Source organism: Macaca nemestrina, chromosome 15, assembly GCF_043159975.1.
Source record: "Macaca nemestrina isolate mMacNem1 chromosome 15, mMacNem.hap1, whole genome shotgun sequence".
Lineage (NCBI taxonomy): Eukaryota > Metazoa > Chordata > Mammalia > Primates > Cercopithecidae > Macaca > Macaca nemestrina.
Genome location: NC_092139.1, coordinates 35813644 through 35823214, shown reverse-complemented (window position 1 = coordinate 35823214; position 9571 = coordinate 35813644). Strand labels below are relative to the sequence as shown.

The following is a 9571-nucleotide window of genomic DNA, read 5'->3' as shown; positions in this document are numbered from 1 at the left end:
TGGGAAAATCAAAAAACCATTTGAGTGCCTACTATGTGCTGGGCCTAATATTAGGTTCTCGTTTAGCCTGCAACTTGTCTGAAGGTAGCTGTCATCACCCCCACTGTCGTTGAGGAAGTAGATGTTCAGCAAGGCTCAGTTACCTGTCCTGGCTGGCAAGTGGCAGGAGCTCTTCCCTCAGCCCACCTGGCACTCACCCAGCAGTCTTGACTTCTCTGGGTTTTAGTTTTCTTATGCATAGAGGAGCACACATCACACCTACCATGCAGTACGATGGTCGTAAAAACATCTGGCTTTTCATAGGTTCCAGTCCCTGGTTCTCATGGAATGTGGCTTTTGTTGGCCCAGGCAGAAAGGGAGATGGGCTATGTTTTTTTTTCCCATTCCCAACAGGATGGCATGGCTTGATTAGACTCCTTTGATTTTTGGACATGGATGCTACCAACGTCAGGGTACTGAGCTGACCTCTGACCTTTGATGGAACTGACTTCTCTGCTAAGCTTTTCCAAAACTTGATCCTTACACCCTTGTTGCTGTGGTATGGAGGCCCATCCATTTTAGCTCTTTGTTAAAACTCTCTCAAAGGTAGAACTTGCAGAACCACAGGGCTAGGGGTTGAGCGGGCTTCTGAGATGTCTGGAGGAGGGGCCCACAATGTTTACTTAGGCCCTGGACCCCCTGGAAGGGCAGACCAGGTTTGGTTTGGATCCAGGATCCCCCAGTCGCAGCTGCACGATTTTAGACAGCTTCCTGCCCTTCTAAGTGCTGGTTTCTCAGGTGTAGAATGGGAAGGCCAGTCAAAAGCCACCAGGCAGCTTCCTCAAGCACGGGGACATGGAAGCGGCCAAGGATCCTTCTCCCCCGCCACCCACCAGCTGAGATGGGGGGCTGCAACATGGGCTGGCCTCGCCACCCTCCCAAACAGGGGCAACAAACCACAAAACACTCTTTTTCAAATCACATATGGCTTCTTTGACCCCATCAAATAACTTTATTCACACAAACGTCCCTTAATTTACAAAGCCTCAGTCATTCATACACATTAGGGGATCCACAGTGTTCAAGGAACTTAAATATAATGTATCATACCAACCCAAGTAAACCAAGTACAAAAAATATTCATATAAAGTTGTTCACACGTAGGTCCTAGATTACCAGCTTCTGTGCAAAAAAAGGAAATGAAGAAAAATAGATTTATTAACTAGTATTTGAAACTAACTTTGTGCCTGGCTTAAAACCTCCCTCACACTCGTCTGTCCCACACAAATATTTAAGAAGTCACTGAAATGTGCTCCCCGGCTCTGATGAAAAGAAGCCCCTGGCACAAAAGATTCCAGTGCCCCTGAAGAGGCTCCCTTCCTCCTGTGGGCTCTCCTAAAAAAACACCAGGACGGCCTCCCTGCTGATACTGTCTGTAATCTTAGGGGGCCCTTGGGCAGGCAACGGCAATGGACTCATCTCTTGACGGCTGTAGATGCTAACACTGGCCAATTCAATGTCACACCTACTGGTTACCCTTTGAGGGCATTTCTCCAGACAGAAGCCCCTCGAAGCCTAGGTAGGGCAGGATCCGAGATGCACCTGTGTTGTCTCGAAGGCTGTGCCACAGCCCAGTATGACAGCTTGGCAGAGCCAGTATCTCTGGATTTCTGCCTCCAAAACCCAGTGGCCTGAAGAGCTAAAAAATGTCAGTTTGGCTCTTCCAAGTTTGCCAGGGCCGAGACTCCCAGGAGCTATGTCTGTCTGGGGGCTGCCAGACAGGCCTAGGAGGGAAAACCAGTCAACGGGAGGGATAGTCTGAGACCCACCAAGAGTAAGTGCCACCAGCGCCCCCAGATGTGGGGGGAAGAGGGGCGCACGGGCAGCATGGCGAGTGGGAGCAGCACTTGGTGGGCAGGGCTGGAAAGAGCCATATGGAACCAGGCAAGGGCAGAAAGTTAGGGTCCCTCCTTAGGGGGTGGCAGCCTGACTCCTGCTTTTCTAAGTTTCCAAAAGATACCCCAAGGCTAAAACCCAGACATCCATCCTATTAAGATGTCTTCTAAGAAGGTAAACAGCTAACAGCATAAAAAGAAAATTCCCACAATGCCAGCTCTTTTCCTTCTCTTAGAAAAAGATTCAAGCAAAAATAATCATCTTATTGCTCCAAACACTGGTTTTCTAGGCTAGGAGACAACTGATATGTTAAGGAGCTGAGATCTTGGAGGAAGGGAATGTGGAGGTGGGGAATGTGCAGCGCAAGGGGGCCGTGAGGAAGGCGGGGAGTGGTCCTAGCACCACAGGGTTGGGAGCAGAGGGAGCGGAGGGCGTTCGCCCCTGCCCGGGGCACCTCTGCCCTCATTCACTTAGGGGCCCCCCTGGCAGTGCCACTAAGGAGGCCAGGCCCTGTCCAGAGTCAAATCTCCACCCAGTGTTGGGTGTTTCTCCTCTGACTGTAAACAGGGTGTTTCTTAAGTAAACATTTAATATACTCCCTCAGAAAGGCAGCCACAGGGGCAAACTATGTCCAGGTGGGAGGAAAAAAATTCCCATTCTCCTGACCCAATGCCTCTGGGATGAGACGAGGCTAAGGCCTGCAACCTTAGTCCCCAGTGCCCAGAGAGGGTTCAGACGGGGCCAGTCTCGAATGAACAGACTGAGGCATCCTCCTGGCTAGAGGTAAGAGGCAGAGAGTGTGCACCTGTCCAAAGCACAGTTTTTCTGTCCTGGGCTATAGCTGCAAGTGAGTGCCCTGGTGGTGGTGGGGAGATGCGGACCTGGCTACGGCCCTCAGGAAGAGGGTGTGCGGGGTGAGAGGATGATCCCTCCCCCGTGGCTCTCTGGGAATGAGAGAGACAGTGAAAGAGCAAGTGACAGAGGACACAGATAGGGAGAAAGAAGCCACGCACTTCCAGCTGAGCCAGGAGGCCTGGTCAGGGGAGGACAATGGAATAAGGCACTACAATCTGTCCTGCTGATTCTTCTGATGGGAAAACCAAGTTGAGATCCCTAACAGCCCAGGTCAAGAGCCCCCTTCCAATGGGCTATCCTTGCTACAGACCCAAGGAGAATGAATGACTGCCGTTTTGAGGTTTGAAAACTCCTAGAACTTGGACAGGTCCTACAAACTTGGTGGTGCTGAGCTGACGCACCAGAGAGCTGCTGACAGCCTGAGACCCAGTGAAGATGCAGGAGTGGGGACGCGACAGCAAGTGGAAGCCAATTCACAAGGGGACAGGGGAGAGTGGCATTGAGAAGACTACAGGTGTGGTGCTACCTGGGGCTGAGCCGTGGCCAGTTCTCTCACCATGGAGGAGTCTGCTGAGTGCCTGAGGTGGGCAAGTGTTTGAGAAAGCAGGGGAGAGATAAGGAGGAGGGGCAGGCACTTGGGGCTAAAAAGCTGGCCTGCGTTTACGCTACGGAAAGAAGTCATGCCACTAAGCAAGAACTGGAAGATGAGGGGGCATGAAGGCTGGTGACCCCTACCAGGCTGCCCACCTGACACCTACAGGGGTGCTGTTTCTTGCTATTCTGATAGCAAGAAAAATAACAAAGGGGAAGCACGATGGCTCCAAGAACTTACTATTTAGTTAGAGCTACGGGACCTGGGGAGGGAAGAAAAAGAAAATAAGGGGCTCATTAGGCTGGAGCCTCACTAGGGATGTTACGGCGTGGGCTGCAGCCAGGGACGGGGGTGCTGGGTTTGGGGACTGTTTTTCCCATTTGCTCATGTACAAAGAGACAGCTGCCCCCAAGAGAAGGCAGGGTGGCGGGCAGAGAAGGAACGTGCACTGCAATTAGGGGACACTGCTGTTCCCATCCTCTCGGCTACAACTCAGTGCACTCAGGAGGCTGCCTGAGAAGTCAGAGACAGGAGAGACAGGCAGTCACAATGGGTTTTGGCCCAGGAAGGGAAGGGCCTGGTTATCACCTGTGGGATCCTGCTGATAGCAGTCAACCTTCCGCTCACAAGGAAGAAAGCTTGGTGTTAAGGGGGTGAGAGAAGGCTGAAAGAATGTGAGCAAACGTTGCTGAGCCTGGCCTGATGCACTGTTCGCTCCCAAATTCTCAGGGCCAAAGGACTGCTATTTAGCAGGTAAAAGCCCCTGCCTTGGTCACATAGAAACGGAAATGCCCTTCAACCATCTCCCCTATCAATCCTATGCTGGTTTAGGTAAAACAAAAAACAAAAACGAACACAAAAGGATTCCCTTCCCCCTCCCCAGAGGCCCTATACTATGTGGCCATAATGGGGTGAAAAGCCTTCGGAGTGGCCAGGCAAATCCAGACAGGGAAAACACAGGAGCATTGCCCCTTCTTGCAGGGGGAGAGCAGATGGGTTCGGAGCAGCAGCCCAGGGGGAGGGAGGCTTCCCCTAGGGAGATGCAAGTGTCGCTGCAGAGTGCAAGGATGGCTGCCGCAGACAGGCATGGGTGGCGGGGCTGAAGCATCACGGCTGCGGAAGCCTGAAGCTGGGGAGCCCACAAATGGGCCCCTAACGCTGCAGGGGGTCTACCCAGTCCCACGACACCTCCCTGCTCTGGCCAGGTCTGCTGTTTTCCCATTGGATACGTCTATATTGAGGGCAGGCACCTAATAGTAAGTCTCCAAGGGTGAGGGAAATGGCGCTTGACATTATGTGTCACTGCATATGACACCACGGACCCCGGCACACAGGGCACGCCCTTCCTGTGAGGACACGACAATGGCAGCCAGTTCAGGACACCCTGTTATCATGGCAAAGTCACAACCAGATCTGAGGGCCTCAGGCCGTCTCTGTGACACATGGACACTACGGAACACATGTGGGAAGATGACAATCCAGGAGGCAGTTAGGTGAGAAGTGCTGACCTCATGGCAGTGACAGATGCCTGCTGAAGACCCAGCTGTGTTCCACACAGTTTGGCACAACAGTTGTTCCCAACAGAAAGGCAGGCTTACAGCGCTGGGATGGCTGCTCCACCGCCAGCAAGTGCGAGATGGTCACCCTCCACCCCTACCTCCCCGTTCCCTGCAACACAGGGCGGAAGAGGAAGGGATCCCACCACTGTAAGTCCTGGTGTGGCCTGGGGCTCCCAATAGCTTAAACAGAACAAAGCCTGGACTTGAGACCTTCTTAGTTCTCCTGGCCAAACCCTGGCCTTCCTCTTCCAGGTGGTTCTTCGCCTCTGATCATCTCCGAGGCCCAAGGGCTGGCCAGGGCCAGCCCACCAAGGAGTCCGGGAGTTACTGCATCTGGCAGGGAGGCGTGGCCCAGAGGCCTCCTTGTGTCCTCATGCCCCATTCCAGGAGAAACCCCCAGGTTCCCTATGGGGAGGCAGGCCTTCTCTGGGGAAGTGAGGTGTCATAAGTAGAACTGAGAGAAGGATAAAGAAGGAAGACAGAGGGAAAGTGAAGGACAAAACCAAAAATAGCTCCCTAACCCCTTATAAAAAGTACAACTGAAATTTATACATATGCCTTGTCCACACTGAATTTCTTTAAAGAAATTGGTGCCTGTCCACAGCATTGCTTCCTGCTCTTCTGAAGTCTCAATGGTTTAAATTAAAAAAGAAAAAGGAAAGAGAAAAAAAAAAAAAAAAAGAAAAAGAAAAAAAGAAAGCAAAACAAAAGAAGCGGGAAAACCCAAACAAAAGCTTCACATTGCCGGAGATCCAGCTGTCGGGAGATCGCCAACCGGCCAAGCCACCACCTGTACCCTCTGCCGTCCTCTGTAGGAGACGTGGTGAGACTGTGGGTCCCGAGGAATCGACCTGGAAGACAGAAAGTGGGTAAGGAGGGGACATTGGTCAGCAGGCCTGGGTACCAACTCCCAACCCAGAGGAACACTGAAGTTGTGTGTGCTGGGCTCTGTGGGGCAGAGCTCTAGATAGATAGGGTAAGTCTAGCTTCACAACCTCCCTGGTCTAGACACACAGGCTTATTTTTCAGATAGGGAAACTGAGGCTCAGGTTAAGTAATTTACCGAAGATCACACTGACTAAGGGGCAGACGCTAGCTGGGAACCCAAGCCTGCTGGCTCTACCTGTCAAACCAATCGTGAATCCTGGCTTCCCCGTACTATCAGGAGCAAGACACCGCAGGGCCCACCCTGGACAGTCTGTCTCCACAGACCCTGCTAGCATTGCTTCCACCCATGCTTTCTTCCCCATTCTTTGTGACTAATTGTGCTTGGTTATAAATGCCACAGCAACCCTCTCTAGGTTCAGTAATCCTGTTTTACAGAAGAGAAGAGTGAAGCTCAGGCCTCTGAGAATCCAAACCAGGCTACCTGCTAAGGTCATAAGAAGGGCCAGAATCCCACACCCAGGGGCAGGGCTGGACCAGGCTGCACTGTCTGCTGCAGTGCACTGTGGGGGTTAGGAACGAGGGCTCTGGAGCCAGAACGGGTGACTGAGCAAACAGGAGCTTCCACTTGACTGTGGGGAATTTAAGTCCTCTGTTCCCTGGTCTCACATCTGTAACTGCGTCACAGGCTATTATGAAGATTAAACAAACGTAAAACCAAGAAGAGTGCCTGATCCTATTAGTATTGGCTATTATTTGGAAACTGCCTTAGTGCCAGGCCTCAGGTATAAGACAGGAAGTCTGCCCTTCAGTGGCTTATTCTACTGGAGGCCGAGAATACAAGGGCCCACAGAGATTAGTCTTGGGCAGTCCCCGCTCTGAGCTATTGGATCAGTGCTAAGTATAGCACTGTCCTGGGCAGGGCAGGCCATCTAGGGCAACAGTGCTCCAGCCTGGTTGCACATGGAATCATCTAGGAGGTTTTTTGAGACAGGTTCTTGCTCTGTCACCCAGGTTGGAGTGCAGTGTCTTGATCACAGCTCACTGCAGCCTTGAACTCCTGTGCTCAAGCGATCCTTCCACCTTAGCCTCCTGAGTAGCTGTGACTACAGGACACATGCTACCACACCAGGCTAATTTTTGTATTTTTAGTAGAGACGAGGTTTTGCCATATTGTCCAGGCTGGTCTTGAACTCCTGGGCTCAAGTGATCCACCTACCTTGGCCCATCTAGGAGTTTTTAAAGTGCCTGTTTTCAGCCTGAATGACCAAAGCAGACAAGTCTTTGTGCGTGCAATCCCCCAGTGGCTTCCTTTGTGAGGCAGAGCCAGCACCGTGGCTGCCATGACTTGCCACCTGCACAGTCTGACAACACCAGCTCGTTGTCCTCAGCTCCTGGGAAGGGACCTGGCTAGTCCTCCCAAGAGGCAGCAGGATAGGACAATATTGGATAATTTACTGCCTGTTGGCCTCAGTTTCTTCCTCTGACCACTGGGCGTTCTTGGTTGAGGTCTGAGTGGAATGACTCAGGTTCCTGGCCCATAGCAGGTACGAACATACTCAATGAGTCCACCCCTTCCTAGCCAATTGTCCCCAACCAGAGACTATAAACGTGTTAAATCTGAACAGGCCATGATTTTCAGCCATGCAACCATTAGAAGTGTTTCCTGCTGGTGAGGGTGCCCCCCACACTGCTGGAGGAGGGGGAAAGCTTCTGGAAGGTAGTCTGGCACTGTTTTTAGGGCTTCAAAGGTGTTTAGACTGGTGGCTCCCTGAAATTCCACTCCTGAAAGCCAAGCTTAACAGATAAACCTAAATATGAAAAAAACTTTATGGATAAAGAAGTTAACTGAAATATTTAAATTACAAGGCAATAACTCACAAGTCCAAAAATAAGGATTAAGTAAGCAAATGATCCTTCAACTCACTGATATACTACAGAGGAAATGAGATCATTGCGTGACATTTTGAAGATTATGACAAAAGCACTTCCCTGGGGTAGGTGGAAAAGAGTAGGTTACAAAGTTGTGTAGCACACAGCATGACCATAACTATGTAAAAACACAAACCCCCCAGTGTAGGAAAACCTGACAAGAAATACACCAAAATGTTGTGCTTGTTGTGACTGGATTTTCCTCTTCCCCTACTTCTGATTTTTAATACTGAACACACACCAATGTCACATTTCACTTTTTAATAGGAAAAATAGGGTACTTCAAAGAGCAAGAAAAGCCGGCAGCTCCAATAGAAAGGTCCAGATGTGGGGTCTCGTCTGGATTCTTCCACGCCCAGTGGACAAAGGAGAGCTTCCACATTGCCAAACGGGAGGTTAGACTGTGAGACTCCCTGCTCTACCAGCCCAAGGAGCGGGTGACCCAGAAAGTGGGTGTGGCTGATCTGGAAAGAAAATACAGGATTTCTCCGGCCCAGTCTTTCACTCTGCTGCTTCTATTCCTTGGTCTGTTAATTCCGCTAAAAAAAAATCCACTAGTGGGTCTTGTATCCCAGTTTTTGACTTGGAAAAAGAAAATCATCATAAACATATTCCCTGATGATTCAGCAGCCATCTCAAACTCTAGCTCTATTTAGCATGCCTATTGCTTTCTCTCTGTGCTTTCCGTAGACACAGCAGATCAACCTGAAGATGGGGGAAGAGGGTTGGCCCTTACCATCTGAAACATTAAGACCTTGTGAAATACGACGAGAAATTATACAGCCACATGTGATGTGCTAAAATAATCTTTGGGACCAGTTATGACTTTCCGGCATTCCTTTCCTCCCTCCCTGCGGACGATCTCCTGAAAAGGATGCCCATCAGCAGGAAAGTAGCACGTGGCAGCTAAAAAGCAGTGTTGGCAAGGAGGCAGGTTCAGAAACCAGAGGTTCCTTTTTACATAATAAACTAGCAGAACACAGTGTGACTGCAGAAGGTCAGACCAACAGCACAGCACTCTGCAAGAACTCCTCAGACACCAGCTTGTAATGACCACTGTAATCACTGGGTCCCACGCCAGGAAGTGAAGCTGACATTTCCCAAAGGCTCCTCCCTGCTCCCTCTAGCCCTGGCACTGGCTCTGGTCCTCCTGTTGGAAGCCTCAGAACAGCCTACAGGTCTGAGTCTGGTTCGCTCTTGTGGGCACAAAGAAGGAAAAGAAGAGGGCTCTCCACTGGGGAGAGGATCTTGGCTTGAGGTTCTTTTCCCGTCGGCCACCACAGAAAGAGCACTTTTCCCAGGGAGCTAACAGCACAGTAAGCTCACCGAAGGTAATGGAGACGCTTTCTGTAGCTATGAACAGGAATGGCTCAGACCACACGGTTCTGAGTTTAAGCAGCAGACCCTCCCAGGTACCTGTGGGCACAATAAAGGGTGTAGGTCTCAGTCCCAGTGGGCCCTTGGAGAGGCCTTAGGCTTGTGGTGCTTCATCCTAGCAGATGCCACATCTCAGCTCCCTCACCGCTCAGGCTGTGCCTGACTGCCAGGCTACCAGCTTCCACTGGGGCTCTTATCCCTCTCTGTGGAACCCCTATCTCGGACCAGAGCCCGCTCCTTGAGGGCAAAAGTCACACCTGCTAAGCATAATGAAAAGCGGTGATGTGATAAACCTGCAACTGACATCTGTAGTGCCCTTCCATGATTACTGTGAGGAGGGATTTGGCCAGTTTTCACAAGAAAACAGGCCCAGAGAGATGGAGCAACTTGCCCCACACCAGAGTTGCTGAGCAGTAGAACCAGCACTTAATCCAAAGTTTTCCAGCTTCGCTACCCAAAGTTTCTGCACTATGACAGTCTTCAATCAGTGCTTCCA

General features: G+C 50.9%; 1 protein-coding gene and 1 long non-coding RNA gene across 2 annotated transcripts in view; one reads left to right on the top strand and one right to left on the bottom strand.

Annotated features, from left to right (window-relative positions):
* Window positions 1–968: 968 nt before the first annotated feature.
* Window positions 969–9571, bottom strand: part of LOC105481629 (serine/threonine kinase 35) — a 46836-nt gene continuing 38233 nt past the window's right edge. The window contains exon 4 of the mRNA XM_011741362.3: window positions 969–5732. The gene's annotated coding sequence lies outside the window, so the exon portion shown is untranslated. The remainder of the gene's footprint in view (window positions 5733–9571) is intronic.
* Window positions 5615–8524, top strand: LOC139358488 (uncharacterized). Its single transcript, XR_011613474.1, has 3 exons — window positions 5615–5750; window positions 7966–8093; window positions 8389–8524. It is a non-coding gene; the product is annotated as an uncharacterized lncRNA (long non-coding RNA).